This window comes from Dermacentor silvarum, chromosome 1 (assembly GCF_013339745.2).
Source record: "Dermacentor silvarum isolate Dsil-2018 chromosome 1, BIME_Dsil_1.4, whole genome shotgun sequence".
Lineage (NCBI taxonomy): Eukaryota > Metazoa > Arthropoda > Arachnida > Ixodida > Ixodidae > Dermacentor > Dermacentor silvarum.
Genome location: NC_051154.1, coordinates 279,315,109 through 279,337,365, shown reverse-complemented (window position 1 = coordinate 279,337,365; position 22,257 = coordinate 279,315,109).

Here is a 22,257-nt window from a genome sequence, read left to right as displayed (position 1 = left end):
CTAACAACCGGAATGCCCAGAGAACAACGGTGTGATGAACAGTGCTGCCCAATAGTTTATACTATAATACAGACCAGGAAAAGGAACAGAAAAGCACACAAATATCTATAGCTCATCCGCGAACATTGCTTTTTGTCGGTGACCATAATTTCACGCGAATATCAGTGCTACCTATACTGTAGCCTTTTGCAGCTGGAAAGTTAGGTGGCGCGCAGCTTTTATAACTTCAAGAATATTAAAGGTCGTTAAAACTGCAGGCGATCTTTGATAATAGAAACCTGAAGCATATCTGCTCGTTAGTAAAGCCACGCTGTCTTGAATGAAAAGTGCTGTGATTAAAGCAACATTTTACGTTCTGGAGCAGATATTCAAGCAGAAAAAAGGCACTTTGGAGCAGCCATAAGTGTTTTCGGAGCTCAAAAAAATGCTAGTTTGGAGCACGTATTGGTGTTTTCGGAGCAGATGGCAAAATATGCAATACGACTCCTGGAGTTAAAAGCATCACCGAAGCGTCTGAAACGTTAATATTCACTACAAAACATATTGCACATGCAATATTTATCGTTAATTGAAAGAAACAAAGAATTATGATGGATGGTTATCGAACGCGCTGTAAAATGAGCAATGTAATTAAAATGCCAGTCTTGTGGCAGAAATGAGATCAAACTAGTAAAGCTGAGCACTACATCATAAAGGTAACAACTTTTTGCACTATCTTTTTTTACACTGTTTACTGATTATATTTTATGTACATGTATTTTTTGTTTACTTCTTTTATATATGAACATGTATTTTCATCTCACTGTTTGCTGACAAATTGCTATTTCAGCAGCTTTTCATTCTGTGCTTGTGTCTTTTTCACGATTTCATATTATTTCTATTTTTTGTGTAACCACTCTCTGTATGTGAATACTAGATTATTGCATTTTAACATACCATTGCCTGAAAAAGAATCCTCAATAAACCGAAATTGAAACAACCATATATAATCTGCCAAAGGAGCAGTTGATCGCTACGAGATAATCTCAGTCACTTTCACATTTCACCAAAACAGTCTGCATGTCAATTCAGAAATACAGCTAAATTAGTTATTTATTTAAAATGCCACTTCGTATTGCAGAAATGAGATGAAAGCCGATAAAGCTAAGATAAGCATCACAATGTAAAAGTAACAGTCACAGTTGCCACAGCCGCAGTTGGTAATCAATCAGTATGGGATCGAATTTCCCAGCGCCATTTTGGTCATTGACATCAACCGAGAAGTGCACCGAGCAGGCCGCGAAGGCGCTTTTGTGCGTGACGGAATACATTTTAGCGAAAAGGTAGCAACACCGGTCCAGTTAATCAGGAAGCAGGATTAAGCATTGAACGCAGCGAAACACCAGTAAAGGGCAGAATTAGACGACCAGGAGTCAGGAAAAGACACAGAAATGATTATATATATATATATATATATATATATAGCGGTGGAAATGATAAGAATAAAGGTAAAATTTGGTACATTAACATGCAGGGAGGTCGCAAGCAGGAAAAATGGCTGGAAATTCAAACGCAGCTGAATGATGAAGCGATTAGCGTGTACGCCTTGACCGAAACGCACCTAAGAGATTTGGAGCAGCCGCCTGTTATTGACATTTTTGTATGGTAAGGGTGCAATAGAATGACCGGGTCAAGGAAAGGCGGAGGCGTACTAATTAGGCGAGGTCTGAAGTGGCGAAGGGTAAACGAGACAAGTAAAGAGCATTTATGGATTAGCGGCACATGGCAAGGTAAAAAGACGTGGCTGGGAGTAGCTTATTTATGGACAGGTAGTGATACCTGAGAAAAAAATAAGGAATTGGTTGATTGCATTAGAAGCGATATTAATGAGTTCAGTAAATCAGACCAGGTGATATTAGTGGGAGATATGAATGCACACATGGACGATTTAGACGGATATACTGATTACAACGGCTCTCTAGTGCTGGATGTGTGTGATGAACAGAACCTTATAGTAGTTAACAGGGAAAATAAGTGTCATGGACAGGTAACGTGGCAATGCACAAACAGGCAGTCATGTATCAACTACGCCTTAGTCTCAGAAATGGTCTACGAACAACTAGACCAAATGATAATAGACGAAAATGGAAAAAATAGCCTGGGAAACGATCATAGACGTTTAGCATTAAAGTTTGGGCGATATACTAGCGCAAAACATGAACCAATAGCCTAAACGTGAACCAAGTTTTTAAAATGAATGACGAGCAAATAACAGAGATCGCAAACAACATAGAGAAGAACATTGAGCATTCTTCTACAGCAGTCGGGGAATATAAGGAACTGGTGGACGTTATGCAGCATGAAATAAGGCGGACACGGCAAAACAATTGTTGGATTGGCAAGAGGAAAAACCACGTAATTGGTGGAACAAGGAAATAAAACAAGCTATAGAAGAGCGTAAAGAGGCATCTAGGGCTCATCGAGAAGACAAAAAGTTGGGATTACAAGAAGAGGTGCTCCTTAGATGGAATACATGCCGAGAAAAGGGTTGTGAGTGAGCTCGTTCAAGGGAAAATTAAATGCGCAAGTGAACGTTGAGTGCATAACATTCACAAAAGAGACAAAGGCGCTCCAAAAAGATTCTGGAACCATATGAAAGCACTCAGAGCTCTAACTAAAAACTCGCAAACGGCTATAAGGGATGAAGACGGAAACATCGACGAAGGAGATGATGCGATGCGGTACATTACAGACGTTAGGGATAACTTCGGCACGAGAAAAAAGCGTAGTTCAGACAACAGATCCAGCAGCAGCAGAGAGGCCAGAGAGATCAAAATTTAGCATAGAAAGCTTTTATTGGAAAATGGCAGCAGAAAATGTCCCTAACAACACGGCAGCAGGACAACCTCAGTCCAAAAAGCAAGGCACTGCTGACTAATGCCACAGAGCAAGTGATTAGAACAAAGAAAATTCCCGTTGCATGGCGTGAAAGCAAGATGAATCTCATCTACAAAGGCAAAGGAGATAAGGATAAGACGAGCTCGTACAGGCCAGTTACAGTAACGTCGGTGATATATAGAATGGCAATGCAAGCCATAAAATTAGAACTGTCGAAGTGGGTGGAGGAAAACGATGTATTGGGGGAACTACAGAATGGGTTCAGGCCAGGCAGACGCTTAGAAGACAATATGTTTCTACTAACTCAGTGCAGAGATTTCAGTAGCTCAGAAATAACCTTTATGGATAGCATTTCTAGACATTAAAGGAGCTTATGACAACGTAGACAGGGAATTGTTGTGGGATATTCAATACGAAGGCATAGATGACGATTTCGTGGAGCTGCTGAGGGAGATATATACAGAGACAACCAAGTACAAGTGGTATAGGAAGGTAGAAAAGGAAATGAAATGGTGGGAATTCACCAAGGATTGAAGCAAGGATGGCCTCTGTCACCATTGTTGTTCACGCTTTACGTCAAGGGTATAGAAAGACGACTGGAAAACAGCGAATTAGGTTTTGATTTATCCTACATGCGTAATGGACAAATGGTGCAACAGAACGTCCCTGGACTGATGTACGCAGACGACATTGTGCTACTAGCCGACAAAAAAAAGATTTACAGATACTTGCGAATATCTGTGGGAATGCAGCGACAAATCTAGTCCTTAAGTTTAGCACAGAGAAATCAGGAATTATGATCTTTAAAGAACACACGAGTAACTTCGTTGTGTCAATTCAACAGCAAGTAATACCCATAGTGAAGCAATATAAGAATCTCGGCGTACACATAAACGTAGGAAAGAATTACTCAAGCAACCAAGAGAATCTGAAAATAAAGGGGAAGCAGAATGCAGCAATAATGAAACACATAGCACTGTGGGGCCACAATAAGTATGAGGTGGTGCGTGGAATCTGGAAAGGAGTAATGGTGCCAGCGCTAACATTCGCAAATGCCATTATATGCTTAAAATCCGATATATTGGCGGGTTCGGAAGTTAACCAAAGATCAGTAGGCCGGTTGGCTTTGGGAGCCCACGGTAATACCACAAATGAGGCAGTGCAGGGTGATATGGGTTGGGCCTCTTTTGAAGTCAGAGAAGCACAGAGCAAAATTAGTTTTGAAGAAAGGCTCAGGAACATGGGTGAAAATAAATGGGTGGCTAAAGTGCACAAGTATCTCTACATGAAAAGCGTGGACACAGAATGGAGGAAGAGGTCAAGGAAGTTGACAACCAAGTACAGGATAATCGAAACGGTAAATAGACAACCAGGAGTCATCAGAAAAAAAGTGAGAGAAATAGAGACCGTGAATTGGATGCAAAGAATGGAAACAAAAAGGACAATGGAGATTTACAAGATTGAGAAGAAAGAAATTAGAAGGGAAAATCTGTACGATAACACAAAGGGCAGTGCCTTGCTATTTGAGGCTCGAGCCAGTTGCCTAAGGACGAAAACGTATCGGAACAAATATTCGAAACTAGATGAGACATGTGTATGTTGCAGTAAAGATCCAGAAACCACTCAGCACATCCTGATGGAATGCCACGGGATCCACCCAGCGATAACCGTAGGTAACGTGCAACTCCCAGAAGCGCTTGGGTTTAAAGTGGAAGGAAACAAACAGATCAGCCGTAGAGATCAGCAAGAGACGATTAGAGCACTGGTGGGAAAAAAAGCAGGAAAAAGATGGATACGACTTGATCTCTTAAAATCATAGAGAGCGGTACAAGGCAAACTTTTGAAAAATAAAAATAATGAGAGGTATACAAAAATGCTAGATAAAGAACATGTATAGTATACCTGATTAAATCAAGCAGGCTAGGTGACTATTTGTCGCCGCCCCGTTTCAAAGGGGATGCCAAAAATCATCATCAGCAGCAGCAGAGGCCGCATCGGATGGGTGCGAAATGCAAAAACGCCGGTGTCCCGTGCATTGGGGGCACGTTAATCATCCCCTGTTGGTCAGAATCAATCCGTGGTTTCCCCACTAGAGCGTAACCTCATTATCAAATCGTGGATTTGGCACGTAAAAGCCCAAATTTCAATTTCGCGACAGATATTTTTGTCAACAGGGGTGTAAACTGTAAGAGAGCCTCCCCACCCCCGGCCAAAAAAAAAAAAACTCTGACAGAAGTGATGCCAACTACGAAATGCAAGGAACCGTTTATCGGCTCGATGCAGTCACATGTTACGATGAGGCGCGCTAAGGCCACCATATTAACGCCACGCAAGCGGAAGCACAGCACTCTATACTCCGGCGCGAGGGGCCGCCGACGTATCCGTCGCCGTGCCCCGGCCAAGGCATATGTAAATACATAGTTTTCACGGACGTCACACCCGGGGCGTATGGGATAGGTGGCCGCCATTACGGAGTACTATCTGGCGTGGCGACGGCCTTTGCTGCGTGTGCCTAAAGCCCCTAGATATAAAAAGTAGCGCCATCCACTTCCCTCCTCCTCCGTTCCACTATCGCGCTCGGCGCGACCAGCGCGATCGAGGCGCGATATCGACAGTGGCACCGCCTGCGTCGGGCCTGCCGTGGCAGACGACGGCTAACGCGCTACCAGAGGAAATCCGAGGAAAACTTCGATCGCGCCCTGCGGAGACGTTTTTGAGGCGCGATTTGAGGCGCGATAACTCACTCGGCAATGCGAACGCACGAAAGTGCTGTCGGAGGAGCGTCGGCGTCTGTGGCTCGCTCGGATAAACAGGAAAGATGTGACCTGGATTACGTCCGTGTTTGCGGTCGCCATTTCAGTTCAGGTAAGCAAAACAGTCAATACTAAAAAAAATTAGCTAGCGTTTACAATCGTCTAACGCACCTGCGGTCGCGGTGTTTTTTAGTGAAGTAACCCTGACACAGGAGCACTTCGGGTCGCGTTCGAGCCCGTTCCGGATCGGTTGCTGCTGCACGAGCTCCGTCTAACTAAAAGTTTATTGTCTGTGCCATCATACTGACTTTACCCAGCTCCATGAGCATTGTTTGTAACGTGTGTTGCAGCCACCATACTAGATCGCGATCGAAATATGTTATCTGCGTCGTGCTAGAACTTGATCATGAGTGCCTTCTGTAATTCTACGCTGTTCATGGCAGCTTGTAACAAGACCGTTCACGCGCTAGATTTGCAATCCCAGACACAGCGGCGCGCCAGGTTTTACCGAATCGGAGACTGCGGCTTGTTTGCTGCAAGTTCGCTGATGTTCCATAATTTACAGGCCAGCCAGCAAGTCTCATGGATTGCACCAACCCGGACTGGGCGCCGAGCCAACGCTTGGGGTACAGACAGCAACGGCGCGGGACCGGGCGTAAAGTCTACGGCTCGATACAAGCGCGAAGGATCGGCAGTTGAAAAAAGCGGTGAAAGCAGCGGCGACCACAGTGAGCATTCAGCCTGCACATTGACCACCCTTCACCTGGAATGTGCGGTGCAAATGAGCACTCTGAGCAAGAGACGCCTGCTGAATGTCCGAGCGAGACCACTTCATTTACAGGTTTGTTTGCACACAAACTACCTCATGAATCCAGTAAATAGGAGCACTTCCTTTAACAGGATTCTCAAGCCCCCAAATTGTTTTTTTTTTTTTTTTTTTTTGCAGAAGCTGCTGTACAAACTCAAGTCACCATGGCTTACATTAACACATTGGAGGAGGACAGGAGGAGGCTGGTATTAGAGCTGCGGGAGGTGTAGGAACAAAAAAGAAAACTTGAAGTGACGGAGGCTTCCCTCAGAGACGATCCTGGCAAAGTTGCCTTCTACACGGGCTTGTCTAGTTTTGTAAGGCTCCTTGCAGTTTTTTCAGATGGTCGAGTCTGTTGTTAAGCACACAGCAAAATGGCCTGCCTCTCCAAATTTCAAGAGTGCATTGTGTTCTTAATGAAATTGAAGTGAAATTTTCCACTGCAAGACCTTGGTTACAGGTTTGCTGTATCCGATTCCACGGTCAGCGGAATTTTTGATAAGTGGTTGAATGCTGCCTTCTGGAGGCTGTCGAGAATACAGAAGACGATGCCACAAGCTTTTGTAGACTCGTTTGGCACTAAAGTTGCCGTGATTATTGAGTGTTCTGAGGTTAAAATTTAGCAGCCATCATCCCTAGAGCCACGTAGCGAGACTTGGTCAAAGTACAAAGCCAGCAATACAGCGAAGTATTTAATTGGAGTCAGCCCTCAGGGTGTCATAACCTACATTTCTGAGGGGTGGGGCGGCAGATGTAGCGACAAACACATCACAGAACTGTGGTATGCTTGATATGTTGACGCAGGGTGATGTTGGGTTGGCAGATCGTGGGTTTGACATTGCAGACACTCTTGGTCTCTAATGTGTACGGTTGCATGTACCTGCCTTCATGAAAGTAAGAAATCAGCTGACAGCTTTAGATTCACAACACCAGAAAGCTTGCTAGTGTCCGTATCCATGTGGAACGAGTAATTCGCCTTGTGGGAAACAAGTTCATCATTATGAAGGCTGTTCAACCAATCAATTTTGTTGCACGTCGGCAGGATGACCCAATTCCATCCCTGGACAAAATAGTTACTTTGTTGTGCTCCTTGTAACCTCTGTCCATCTGTAGTTCCAGCAAACCAGATAGTTTAGATGATTAATACATACTTATTTTGTGTCTTCACATGGCTTTGCAAAAGGCCGACTTGTTTGTTCCTCAGCGAATCACAATTTGCAGTGACTGAAATTTAGCGGCCTTATTTCTTTTGATAAGGCCTTGCAGCCAGAATCAAAATAACCAGGTGTGCTTGAATTTTGGGTGTCTATATTAACATCTTCGTTACTGTAATGCTGATGTTGTGGTCATTATTTGTAAATATCAGCACTCATTCTGTGTCAACAGAGGCTTGTGTTGAAGTGTGGTCGTCACATAATGACAAGCGCAGTGATTGATTGAGTTGAAGTCTTTTCAGAGCAACTAAACATGTATGAGTTTAGCTTGTCCGGTATTCAGGCGAACGCCAGCGCAAGTGTACTGGCCATTTTACCACGTTTTACGTGATGAACGGAGCCGCTAACGTTAACTGCTTGCACGGTGCAGCCACCTGACGGCACAAAGCTCCACCAAACACACAGCTAAATATAGCAGTAACCCAGCTTTTTCTACTGTGCTGCTGGCTCAAATTTTCGGCAGGTGCGTAATCTTGAACACGTTGTCTTTTTATATGTTTAAAATGTTTTACACTTGGTTGCACGAATATTAGCTCTGTGTTTGGCTGGTTATACCTCTGCGCCACCAGATCTGGACCGCTGGACCGTGCATGCCGATCATCATGTACGTCTACGAAGCTCCTTCATCACAGCGGTTAGGAGGGGCTTTAGTTTACGCCTCTGTCTATCCGTCAAAACACCCAGCTCGCCTGTAGTTACCGGTATACCGGACACGCTAGGCGCTGCGACAAAACGCTCGCGACGCACTCGCTGGGGATCGACGGCCGGGCGTCTAGCGGAGAGGTGGAGAGCCTTCGCGCGCTGGCTCCAAGACAACCGGAAGTAGACGACATCGCGTCACAACATGACGTAGAGCGGAGCTTAGCCCTGATCACTCGGCGAACGAGTTAAGAAGGAAATGCATGGCTAGGGAGGAGGGTAACTTGTAATCGTCCGTAGCTGTCTTCATATGAGACGCTTCACTTAAATTACGACGCGAATGTTTTAACTGTAGCTACAAAATTTATCCGAACAGTTTCAAGGACCTTATTGCAAACATACTCAGGCTGTCATTGACGGCAATTGCTCCAGTAGGTTCCCTAAGAAGGTGAGCAAAAAGGATGGAAATAAATGACAGTGCCACGGATGCTCCAAAAGCACATTCACTTTAATTCGTCCAAAATAATGGAACCAATACAATTGACCAAACGAAACATGTTTCAATGGATGAAAAGGACAACGGCCAGGACACAGTCGTTAGTGTAGGGAACATATGCGAAACCTTTTCACGAAGTCATTCGCAATTCCGAGCGACACCATATATTCATATCCAACACTTATCAGACAACACTGCACGACATTGTCATGTAGAAAACATTCGCCGTACTAATTTTGCTACCCGTTGGACACTCAGAGCTTGTGTCACAGAGAGAGAACGAACATAGCGAGACGTTTCTTCGCAGAGCGCTCCGCATTTATCGTAACGACGAGACACAGCGCGTCGGATGCCGCCGCCGTTAACTCGCACGATAACAAAGAACCTGCACTCACACCTTTTCCCAACGAATGCTGCGCCCTAGGTCACGCCAAATTTGAAGTGAAACGCACGCCGCACTTTGAACAAGCCCGCAAGGAAGTAAAAAAAAAAAAAAAAACTCCGATGACACCGCCGCATTCTAGTGACGGTCAGTACACGGTAAGCCTTTAGTCATAGACAAAAAATACCGGCTGTTTTACAGCGTTAATGGAATTACTTTTTAAATCGCCTCTGCAATATATTGCAGTTATCTACTTATCTGCTCACTTAGCCGAAAATGAAAGTGTATAATTGACTACTTAACAAAAGTTATATGATAAACTTTGGAACTAATCACTTTAGCGCATGTATTGCAATACACGAACTGAAGCAAGTGATTTAACAAGGCACGTGTACATTTTTAGCAAATTTTGAAGCCAGCACCAGTTTTGAGATTCGCACTGTTCCGAGACCCCATTTGGTAAGAACCGACCGCATCGGGCCCGTGAAACAGGTTCACCTCCGCCTCGGTCTCTTAGGCCAGCGTGTTCCACGTTCTGCCGACCTCCAGGTAAACGCGCGCGAGCTCCTGGCCGTGCGATTGGGGTACACGCAGGTGGCCTCGGCCACGCCCTGAAAACAACAGTACTCGTATGGTGGCTAGAAGGGGGCAATGTGACGGGCGCGGTATGCACGCCTTGGGAGAGGAGCGCACGAAACGTGATGCAAATTTTCAGTGCCGCGAGGAGGGATGTGGTCGTCAGGAGCGCAAAGAATCGCCAACGCGGAGGACATCACAGCGTCCACCTTCTGCGCCGGGTGCTTGCTATACCTGCAATCGTGCTGACATATCTCGGCGTGCGCGTTTAGTGGACGCACTTGGTTGAGCTCTTTTGCTGTGCGAACAAAAGCACACATTCGACCTAACTCACTTGAAAAACAAAGTAAATTTAGCTTTCACACTTTTCAGTGAAGAAGTGCTCAAAGGCATGTTTCTCTTAAGATCAGATGAACAGCAGTGCTCAAATTCAATGTCTGCGACAGGACATCTTGTGAGAAGCCAGTGCCGGCTTATAGCTATGACGTCAATGTACACAAAACGTCGACTCAACCACATCGGAAGATGCTGAGGAACTTGAGGCATTTGTTGTACTTTGCGACGAATGGGAACATCAAGCTTCAAAAAAACTGCGGAGGTGGGTTCGTAAGCGAAAGTACTGCTGCAGGCATGCGTGTTAACATATGCCGCATACTCTCTCAGTGTTGCAGTATCTCGCATCTTCGGTGGGGTTCTATACGTGTTCACGTCAAGACTAAGTCGACCCGGACCAGCAGCTCGAAAGCTTGTTCGGCATAAGGCAATAATCAAGTACAAATGACCATCCAAGCCCAGGGCAATTTCTTATAACAGTAAATTGTCGAAGTTTTTACAAGCCTCCAGCGATCCCCAAAATCTGGAAACTGCCCGGCACAGGTTGTCAATGCTCTGCGCGACACTCCGTCAGCATGGCACAAACAGTGCTGTCTTTGGCATACAAGACAGTGTCGAGAATTTGCTAGAGGTCGGAAACCTTGATGGTGCTGCCTCTTCCATTGAATCTGCTTTAAGCACGGAGCACAGCAGCTATGTAGTGGAAAGAAGTGACAGCCGTCTCGTTCTTTACATGGCTGGCTATGTAGGTAGAAAGTTTAAAAGAAAAAGTTCTTCTGGCATGTATCCATCAACAGTAGCCACAAAACAGCAAGACGTACTGGACAATGAACACAATGAGCTTATTAAGCGCTTCGACTGGAGAGGTGTCTTCTACAGAACACATGCGCCTGACTGGTGATTCATAGACAAAAATGAAACATCGCCGAGAAGCGGCGCAGCTTCCGGCGAACATACCAGAATTATCAGAGCTTCTTGGTGACAGATAAATGCCGTTTCTGTAGGCTCGGCGTCAGCAGAGTTCAAGGCGCCAAATAAAGCCGCTCTACAGAAGAGCAGACCTGCAACCGACCTCAGCACTTGGTCACCTAGAGGGCGCGCGATCAAATCCCGGCCACGGCGTCCTCATTTAAATGGAGGCGATATGCAAAAACCGCCCGTATGCTGTGCATTGGGCGCACGCTAAATACCCCCCGTAGTCAAAATGAATCCGAAGTCTCCCACTACGGCGTACCTCAAAATCATATCGTGGTTCTGGCGAATGTAAATCCCGATTTTAATTAATTTTAATTACGAGTTCGACTAAAGTTTAGTTATTTTCAGCCCGCGAGATTTAACCGCTTTAAATTCCTGGCTTCCTGTACGAACGGCGAAGCGAATTAACGTAGGCGAAACACAATAAATAGTAAGCACAAATGGGTGGCGTCAAAGAAAATTATGCGCAAAGCGCCGTGCTCCCGCAAATGCAACCATGAGCAGGCACCCACGAACATTGCGAAATTTCAGAGGTGTCCACCAGCAATCAGTCGATTCGAAGCGTGAGTGACTGCATATCGACCGAATTCCCAGTACAGTCACCTCACCGCCACCAAACTCAAATGAAAAAAAAAAATTCAACAAGTGTGTCACACGCAACCGGTGCAATCAGAGTTGAAATGAAACACGTTACCGTATCAACAAGATCGTGAATTAACCAACCCCTTTATTTCACCATCAAATCATTCTTAATTTACTATCAAGTCACTCTTAAATCACCATCAATTCACTCGTAGTTCACCTCTTTGCATACCCATTGTCACTTCAGTTTACTTGCTTAATCACTATACCACCCTTAATTGCGGGTTTGTACGCACTATCGCCTCTTAAGAGGACCATTTCGTGTCGACGACGCGGTTATGAAAAATCCTTGAAACGCAAACCTCACCCACCATGAGACATATAAGGCTGTCACTTAGCTAATAAGCATGCGAAACAAGTTATTTCAGCTACGCGAGCGTGCCTGATCGCGTTCGTGACCGCAAACAATGCGCGAATGGCGGGCCAGTAGAAGAGCAAGCCACGTAGTTGTGTCGCCAAACGAACGACACCGGTTGAAGCCTTGAGCCTCAAGTATCAACATGCGTACAGCACCTGCTGCGCCTGGCATGAGTAATTAACTAGTGCCCCTGCATGTAAATATATATACAACTTTCCCGAACGCATTCCACGGAACATAGATGATGCAATAGGAAACTAAAATTTGTCGGTGTAGCACTATATCTCAGAGCACGCGTATCAGAATCACGGAGAAAAAAAAAAAGAAAATAACCCCACCAGAACGCGAGAAATGGTGACTCAGAATGTCGAAAAAAAAAAAACTCTTTTCTCTGTGAAATTACATGTCTCGACGTTTTGGCACCATGGAAAGTCCTTAGAGCGCGTCGCGCGAACGCGGCATGTCCATGCAAAGGACATTTCCGGGTAAGCAAACAAAAGCGCTTTCATGCGGTACTCACTTTCTTTGTCGGCGCAACGCAAGCATCGACGAGGATCCGCTTTCCGAGTCAATGAAGCGACGCCGCGTAAACAGTCTTACATGGGTCGTTGGTTAACACACTGAAACCACGCAACGAAGAAACTCACGCTCCTACTCCACCGCGAATCTCATCTAGACTGCGCAACCGACGGCCGCCGACTGCCTCTGTCAAAGATATGAAAGGGAGAAAGATTGGAGGGGAGAGAAAACTGAACGCGGAAGGCAGAGTGAGCTCACGCAACGCCCTCTGTCAAAGCATTCGTGCACGTCACAGTTCAGGCACGGAGGCTCGATGAAAACGCACATGGGCGGCCTGCCGTATGCGGCACCTGAACGTCGCCCCCGAGGGCTCCGACGTCGCTGCGCATGTGTGAGCTGAGAGGAGGTGAGAAAGGAGAACAACTAACTCCGCAAGTGAAATTCCTTCCCCACGTTTTACATGACGCATACGTCACGGGCCCCCGCGGCTATTTTTTATTTTCGCTCTCTCTCTTTGCCGGATGTGACGTCACATTGTTCGTTTTTTTTTTTTGCTTTTTGAAATAGCTACTCTCGAACTCAGACACTATGGCTCGCGCCTCGTTCGCGCGCGCATTGTGAGCATTCAAGTTTCGTTTTCTGCACTTGCTTAGAAGCTGAAATTGTGGACATTGCGGGGTTGGGCTTGATGACATTTGTTGCTCAGCTGCCGCGACGCATTTGGAGCAAAGGTGAGTGTCGTGCGATTGCCCGTTCTCTAGCTGACACTTGTAAAAACCACCGATTGCGCATTTGAGCTGTGGCCGATGTGATCTCGAAATTCGAAGGAGCACGAAACGGTTGTCGCAGGTCTCGTAGTGATCGCAGGATAATTTATTCGTTCGTGCCTTGAACAAGTACTATCGCAGTTCCTACGCGTTACCCCGATGTAAAACGAACGGCGGAAGCGTTCACGCGCCAGAAAATGCATGCACTCAACTAGCTCTATAGGTGAATGCCGTCCTTTGGTATATATCTCGTGCGTAGGTCTTTGTTTCTCCTTCTCTATGGGATGACTACGCTATGCGCCTCTTATTTACCCATGCAATACATGGCAGCATTCAATTACCTTGCTCACTGCTTGCGCTGACCGCGGTAGGTGCTTCAGAGGCTTTCATTTGTTGCAGTGAGATAACGAAAGCGTATTTCTTTCACTTACAGCTTCTTAGCAACTCTTTTGCGGGCCGTGGAGTTAAATCGTGCAATGTGTACGTTGTGAGCAAGCCGTTAAACAAACCCGCTTTACTGCTGTTGTCGCTTTTACGGGTACCTTCAAAATTAAACATATATGAGTGTATGAATTCAGCTCGCCTTTCTATACACGTCCGTTGCTTTCGTTGTTCGTTGATCATGTGCGTACCTTTGCAACCGTAACCGACATTGTAAAAACAGCAGGAAGGCAGATGACACAAATACTGTGTCTGCCTTAATTGTTGTCTGTGCTGTTTTTATAATATCAAACAACTCCACACAAAACAATCTTTTTTTTTTTGTTCTTCTTGTAGAAGGATTTGCTTCTAACTGCGGCAGTGACGTTGTGTATTGTCCTCAGGAACGCTTGCCATGTGCACATTTCTCTAATTTGTTTCACTGTGCTCCTGCTGTCTTGATGATGTGTGGTGTTTTATGGCGCAAGGGCCAGTTATGGCCAAAGAGCGCCATGTCAGTGTTTGTGAGTGTGCAGTGGAGCGATGAATTCTGAGAAGTAGATGAAGCGTGGCTGTAAAGGGGCCTAAAAATAATCGCTGTAAAGTGCGTAAAATATAAAGGTACTAAAATCATGGAAATGACTAATGAGGTGTACTATGAAGGGAAGAATGCGTTGAGAAAGAATGACACGACATTTAAAATATTTAAGATGCAGTAATTGGTAAGAAGCACTACTGCCTATACAGAGCCCTTGAATCACAAGGGCCTGGAGGCATGTGCTATAAAAACTACCATCACAGCGGCATCCTCTGGAGAGAGGATGCGCTACGAACTCATTGGGCTAATAACATGAAGGACCACATCGTTCAAGAAATCGACGACTGCTTTGTCGTTAAAAAGCGGTTCTTCACCAAGAAACATGATGGGATGAAGAGGCAGATGATATCGGTACGCTTGAGGAAAATATTTCTTTCTCTCTGTTTCAGCTTCCCGACACTCCACGAGGACGTGGAGGACAGTCAGCCTCTCACCACATCTACCACAGGTTGGTGGTTCATCACCAGTAAGCAAAAAATTGTGGGTGCCATATGTATGTCCTATTCTTAGGCGACAGAACAGGACATCAGCTCGTCGTGTTTTCGTTATGGGGGGCCAGAAGCCTAACTGTGGTTTTATCAAGTGAAGCTTATTATTTCTTTCCGCGTCCCATAAGCGTTGCCAGTGGCTTCGCAGTTTCTTTCGCAGGAAAGGCTTCAAATCTGTTGCGGGAACAGCAGCTGTAGGCAGATGTAACGCCTGAGATGTAACTGATGTGGCCATTTGGTCTGCTCGAACATTACCCTCAATGCCTCTGTGGCCCGGCACCCAGCATATAATCACATGCTGGTTAGAGATATATGCTTTACACAGGACGGAATAGAGCTCATTAAGTACAGGGTTTTTGTGTTTACAGAGTGACTTCAATGCTTTCACGACACTTTGGGAGTCTGTAAATATGACAGTTTTTTGAAGTTTTGATCTCATTATGTACTTTACAGCCGATAATAGTGCATAGGCCTCAGCCGTAAAGATACTTGTCTCCGGGTGCAGTACACCGGATTCCGAAAAGGATGGACCGATGGCTGCATAAGATACCCCGGCATGTGACTTGGAAGCGTCTGTGTAAAACTCTGTACACGAGTATTTAGATTGGAGTTCTCGGAAATGCATTTTAATGTGTGCCTCTGGCGCGTGTTTCGTAACTTCTATAAATGATATGTCACAATCTATGAGCTGCCACTGCCACGGAGGTAACAGTTCCGCTGGCGCCATAGGACGATGATCAAGCAGCGGAACACCCATTTCCTCACTAAGATTTCTCACACGCAAAGAGAACGGCTTTCTCGCTGCAGGTCGATTGTGGAAGAGTGTGGCAGCAGTCACATCGTTTATTGTTGAATAAGACGGATGTTCAATATTTGCTTGTACTTTCAGAAAATATGTAAAACTGCTGTATGACCGCTGCAGATGAAGCGACCACTTATTCGACTCTACGTAGAGGCTCTGGATTGGACTTGTCCTGAAAGCACCAGTCGCGAGACGGATGCCCAAGTGGTGAACGGGGTCTAGGATTTTTAATGCACTTGGCGTTGCGGAATTATAAATTATAGACCCGTAATCAAGGCGTGAAAGGACAAGACTGTTATACAAGTTTAAGAGACACTTTCGATCACTGCCCCATGTTGTGCGCGATAGAAGCTTTAGGATGTTCATTGTCTTCAGGCACTTTGTCCTCAAGTACTTAAGATGAGGGATAAACGTCAGCTTGGAATCTAAAATGATTCCTAGAAACTTATGCTCGCTCCTCACAGAGAGCGTATCTCCTTTTATTTCAATAGTTGGGTCTGGCGTTACACCTCTCTTGTTTGTAAAGAGTACGCAAGTACTCTTCTGTGAATTAACTTTGAAACCATTTTCATCTGCCCATTTAGACAACCTGTTTATTCCCAGCTGTATTTGTCGTTCACAGATGGCAATATTACATGACTTAAAGGCTATCTGCACATCATCTACATAAACGGAATAAAACATAGTGCGTGGGATGGCTGTATGCAGGCCGTTCATTTTTACAATAAATAGCGTGCAACTAAGCACACCCCCCTTGCGGCACACCTGTCTCTTGGGTGAAGGGCCTAGAAAGAGCGTTACCCACTCTTACACGAAATGTGCGGTTAGACAGATAACTTTCGATTGTGTTTAGCATGTTGCCACGGACACCCATCGCCGAAAGATCTCGAAGAATTCCGTAGCGCCATGTCGTATCGTAAGCCTTTTCTAGGTCCAGAAATATTGAGAGGCAAAACTGCTTATGTATAAAAGCATCTCTAATATAAGATTCAATGCGAACAAGGTGATCTGTTGTGGACACACCTTCTCTGAAACCGCACTGTAAGGGATCGAGTATTTTGTTGCTTTCAAGAAAATGGATGAGGCGCCGGTTAATCATTTTCTCGAAGAGCTTGCATATACAACTTGTCAGAGCTATAGGCCTATAGCTACTGGCCGAAGAAGGTTCCTTGCCATCTTAGAGGATAGGAATTACAATTGCTTCTTTCCATGCAGTCGGAATGTAGCCGGCAGAGAACATGGTGTTAAAGAGTGACAATAGTGTTTTGTGGGTTTCAGGGTGTAAGTGTTTTATCATTTTATATAGGTATTCTGTCACTTCCTGGAGCAGAATCGTTACAACAATTCAGTGAAGCCTGAAACTCCGCCATGCTAAATGGACGATTGTATGCTGCATTGGCTGTGTCTTTCCGACTCAGCGGCTGTCGCTCTGCTTGTCGCTGGTATTTTACAAATGTGTCTGTGTAATGGGATGTACTGGAAATATGCTCGAAATGTGCTCCTAGACAATTAGCCTGGTCCTCAAGAGTGTCTCCTTGTGTGTTTACTAAAGGTAGAGGATGAGTTTCGCGGCCTTTTATTTTGTTTACCCTGTTCCAGGCTTTGCGTTCGTCTGTATAAGAATTGATGTTGCTTATGTATTTTTCCCAACTTTCCCGTTTAGCACGTCGGCGTGTTCTTCTACCTTGTGACTTAATTGCCTTGAAGTTAATTAGGTTTTCTGCGGTTGGGGAGTTACGAAGGAGATTCCAGGCCTTGTTTTGCTTTTTCCGGGCTTCCCTACACTCCTCATTCCACCATGGAATACGTCGTTTCGATGGCGACCCATTTGTTTGGGGTATACATACTGATGCAGCATCAATAATAACCGCTGTAAAATATGCTACTGCATCGTCAATACCAAGTGCACAGACATCGTCCCAGGGCAAATGTGTTGCTTCACGAAACCGCATCCAGTCGGCTGAGTCGACTTTCCATCTAGGAACATGTGTAGAGCACTCAGCTTGTTTTGTAAGGCTTAGTACGATGGGGAAGTGATCACTTCCATAAGGGTTACTAATAGCATCCCACTTCAGATATGGCACAATTGTACTGGACGCTATGCTTATGTCTATGGAAGAAAATGTTTTGTGTGTAGGGCTGTAGAATGTTGGTTCTTTTTTGTTAAGCAAGCAGGCATTTGAAGAGAGTAGAAAGTTTTCTATTAGTCGTCCTCTCGCGTCACAGCGAGAGTCGCCCCACAGTGTACTATGTGCGTTTAGATCACCAACGACTATGTAAGGGTGATGGAGTTCATCAATAAAGCTTTGAAATGTTGTTCTAGACAGTTGATAAGTTGGGGGGATGTATATAGACGCGATGGTGACTAGTTTGTTGAATAGCACTGCTTGGACAGCAACTGCTTCAAGAGGGGTTTGGAGTTGCAATTTCCGACATGCCACACCTCTGTCAGCTATTATAGCTACACCACCTGAGGCTGTAACAGCCTCGTCCCGGTCTTTCCGGAAAATAACGTATTGCTGGAGAAAGTTTGTTTGTGTAGGTTTAAGATGTGTCTCCTGAACACACAGCACCTTTGGATTGTATTGGTGTAAAAGTTCTTTAATGTCATCGAGGTTGTGCATTAGGCCTCTCACGTTCCAGTGTAATATTTGTGTATCCATATTGTTTGTGTTTTTGGGCTGTGTCTAGTTGGCTTATGGAGCCTTTCCAGGCCCCGTAATCCGGAGTTTGTCTTTCTTGGAGCGGTCGCGAGAATCGCGTCGCTCCGGAGGCGCTGGTTGCGCCGCCTGGCTTGTGGTTGTGTCGATCGACTCCAGAGAGCCGCTGGACTTCCGCTCAAGAGAGCGGGGTGTTTTTGGGGTGGGCCTTGCCTCGAAAAGCAGGGCCTTGGAGGCCACCAACCCAGAGGTCGATGGGCCCTCCTTCAGAGACGGCGCAGCAGCGCTGGCTGCTGTCGCCTGTGGGGCTTGTGGCACAGCCACGGTCACACTCTTTGTGGACCGGGCCGATTCCGGAGTCTGCTGCAGCGTTGCCCCCTTTCGCGCTGCACCAGCATACCCTGCGGTATGCTCCTGCTGTTTTTACAGCTAGCTCCTGCTTATTTCTTTTGGCCGCACCTTCTATTTGTTGTCTTTGTCAACATCTGACCTGTTTCTGCCTTGTTGAAAGCAAGTGGCCACAAGTACTGCTTAGTTTGCTCAATCTAAACCTGGTATGTATATATATCTAATTGCTAAGGACATGCTTCTGCTCTTTTAAAGGTTGCTTTAACTAATAGTGGTTTGAGTCATCATGTGTGACACCAGATAATTATTGTTCTAAAAAGGTGGCAAAGCTTGTCCACAGATTTAAAGTATGAAGATGCTAAACATTAAAATGTTCCAAGTTGCTACAAAGTATTACACGCATTTAAATTTGCAGTCGCAAAAGACATACTAAAAGTATAATCCACAAAATTTGCTTCGAGGTGTCTTCAGACAATAAATTGTAGAGAAAGAATTCTATTGTGAGTTGCCAATGGTTGTCGTGAGCTCTCGCCCATTTTTCTTCGCAGCCACTGTTGCTTCGTTGTCTGTTGCCATCACCTGCTTGTTACTAACAAGAAATTGAGCTCCGTGGTTCCCCTGATTTTTGTCGCTCATAAAATGCAAATGTCTCGACATTGGGAGCCTTAGTACCTCAAGGTAGAACACGAGTGTTCATTGGCCAGTTGCCTGCTTTTAAGATAATGTTGTATTTAATGTCAGGGGTTTAAAGGATACTTCACATCTGCCATCATGGCTGTTAGTTCTGCTGCCTGGCACTTCTAGGACAAAGTTTGGTACACATGTGCAACTATCCAAGAAAATGGAGATTGGGACAACTGCTGACGTAGCTCACTTGGTAGAGCATCGCAAGCGCAAAGGAGAAAATGTGGGTTAAGCTCCAACCGGCAGCAAGTTGTATCTTAATGCAAAGCATTATTATCATGATCTATTTTTGAAATTCTTAGTACACCTGCCCAGGTAGCTTCATTAATAATTTAGTAATGCTCCTGATGGTGGGTATTGAACGCGAGTCTCTAGTGCAGCAGCCCAATTCTTTGCCCATTAGCCTACAGATGCATGCATAGCTCGCCAGATTAAGCGCACTGGTTCTCTCATAGTAGCTAATGCTTTCAGATGTTATGTGACACTCGCAGAGTTTGGGATTCACCGTTTCAGCTCATAGCGATGTTTCAGAGACTAATGGATGCTGTCCTGTTTTACCTCAAATGGAAGACTTGCTTGGTATACTTGGACGATGTAATTGGGTTTTCCGCCACATTTGAGGAACATCTTAAACGGCTCCTCTCCGTTCTTCAAGCCATACGGTTTGCCGGACTCACTTAGAAACTAGAGAAATGCCACTTTGGCTTCGACGAACTTCAGTTGTTGAGTCATGTGGTCAGTCATGACGGTGTTAGACTGGATCCCGACAAAATTGCTGCCGTCACGAAGTTTGCAAGGACTAGCAGTCCGTGTGACGCTTCCTGCGCCCCTGCGCCTATTACCGCAGTTGTACCAAGGATTTGCGCGTATTGCCTCTCCACTTGCTAGCCTCATAAGAGAAGACGCAACGTTTATGTGGGGAGAGGAGCAGGAAGCATCATTCAACAAGTTACAGCGGCACCTACAAACCCGCATGTACTTTTGCTCAGTTCGATGAGAATGCTCCTACATCAATTAACGTGGGCCTAGGCTGCATGTTCAGTTGCAAGACGGTGCCGAGAAAGTCATTGCTTACGCGAGCAGAACCCTGTCACGTGCCAACATGCCAAGTCTGCCCTCGATATTTGCTTTTATAGCTTTCTGCAAGCCTATGGGGTAGTTATGCCCCCCTATAGATTAAATATTTCATTTCAGCTGGTTCCAACTTGCAGGTGCAAGTTGGAATTGGCTAACTCAAGACGGGTAATAGGAGATCACAGGGAGAGGCCTTCTTCCTGCAGTGGACATCAAAATAGGCTGATGATGATGATGAGAGTAATATAGATACAAAAATACATTATAAGAGTACCTCTAAGATAGTTCACGTAAAATATTTGACAAGCTGGTTCATCACGAATGACTTCAATCTATGTTAGCAGAACGGGATGTAACACAAGGATGAACATGCTAAACTTCCAGCAAGTACTTTAAAAGAATGGATATATCCATTGGTGAAGCATCCTTCATAGACCGCTTAGGAAAGGAGATGAAAAAGAAAGAAAAGGACTGGTATTTCCCCTGAAGAAATAGAAGCAGCTTGATCACAAAAATCAAAGCCGAATCTAAACAAAAATAGGGGCAGTTGAATAAGCTTAAAATCCAAAATTCGTGGTCAATGCCAGTAGGCAAGTGTTTTAGTTGCGACATATATGAGGACAAAAAGCTACAAGGATTTTATAGCTAATGTCTTCATCCCACAGCTGGTGCACTTGTCATGCATTACAATTCTGAAAAATGCTTTAATTGCTTTACTATTTTAGTCTCGAGTGCTTCTGAGAGCATCTTGCAGCAAATTATGTGTAAGTTAAAGGTAGAGGTGTCTGAATATTTGAAATTCGAAATATGAATCGAATAGTCTGAGCTATTAGATTCAAAAATGCACTACTTGAAGTTGTGAAATATTTGTTTTGTTCAAAGACTAAGGGACAACAAAAGTTCTTGCAGTTTACAGGGAGACTGATGCAAAGTGAGGCCTAATGCAAATTAGCTGGAATGATTCTAGTTTAACAGAACCACAGTTGTAAAGACGCAAGTTCCTGAATGAACATACAGAGTAAGAATGTCTCGTTTTAGCCTGCCTATAATTTCACTGTCTCGATTTAGACAGCAATTCATTATTTGGAAAATCTCTCCAAGCATTGGATTCCTTCAAAATAATATATGCGCCTCTATATTGCACTTAGCTCTCAATAACTACACACTAATGTGTATATACGCTTCTGGCATGTCCTGCTCCTTTTTTCATGACTCTAATGGCACTACATGTGTAAAATAATGTGATGATCGATTAGTGTGGTTTAATGGCGAAGGGCCACAGAAGGCCAAAGAGCGCCAGACAATGGTATGATGTATTCGATGTAGTGGTCAATGCCAAGGGGTATATGTAACGCGGCTGTAAAGTGGCCTAAAATTATTCTCTGTAAAATGCGTAAAATATACGTTTAAATAAAATTATGGCAGTGATGTATGAGGCGTACACTGATATGTTGAAGGAAAATAAAGGATATGCTTTGAAGAGGTGATACTCTAAAATATAGGGCTATCACTAGCACTACTGCCTCATCAGGGCCCTTCGAGAGTAAGGGCCTGGAGGCATGCGCTGTACTAAACGCTACCATCGCAGCAGCGGCTTCGCAAGAGAGGCCGCGCTACGTGTTCTTGAGACTGATAACGTGTAGCAAGCGGACTTCATTGAAAAAATCTAATACTGTTTTCGTGTTGAACAGTGGTTCCATACCAAGAAACATTGCTGGATGCAGAGGAAAATGTCTGTAAGCTAGGGGGAAGTGTTTTTTCCTTTCAGCGTCCTGCTTCCCGACACTCCAGTAGTACATGACGGTCAACCTCTCACTACATTTCCCACAGATTGGAGGTTCCTC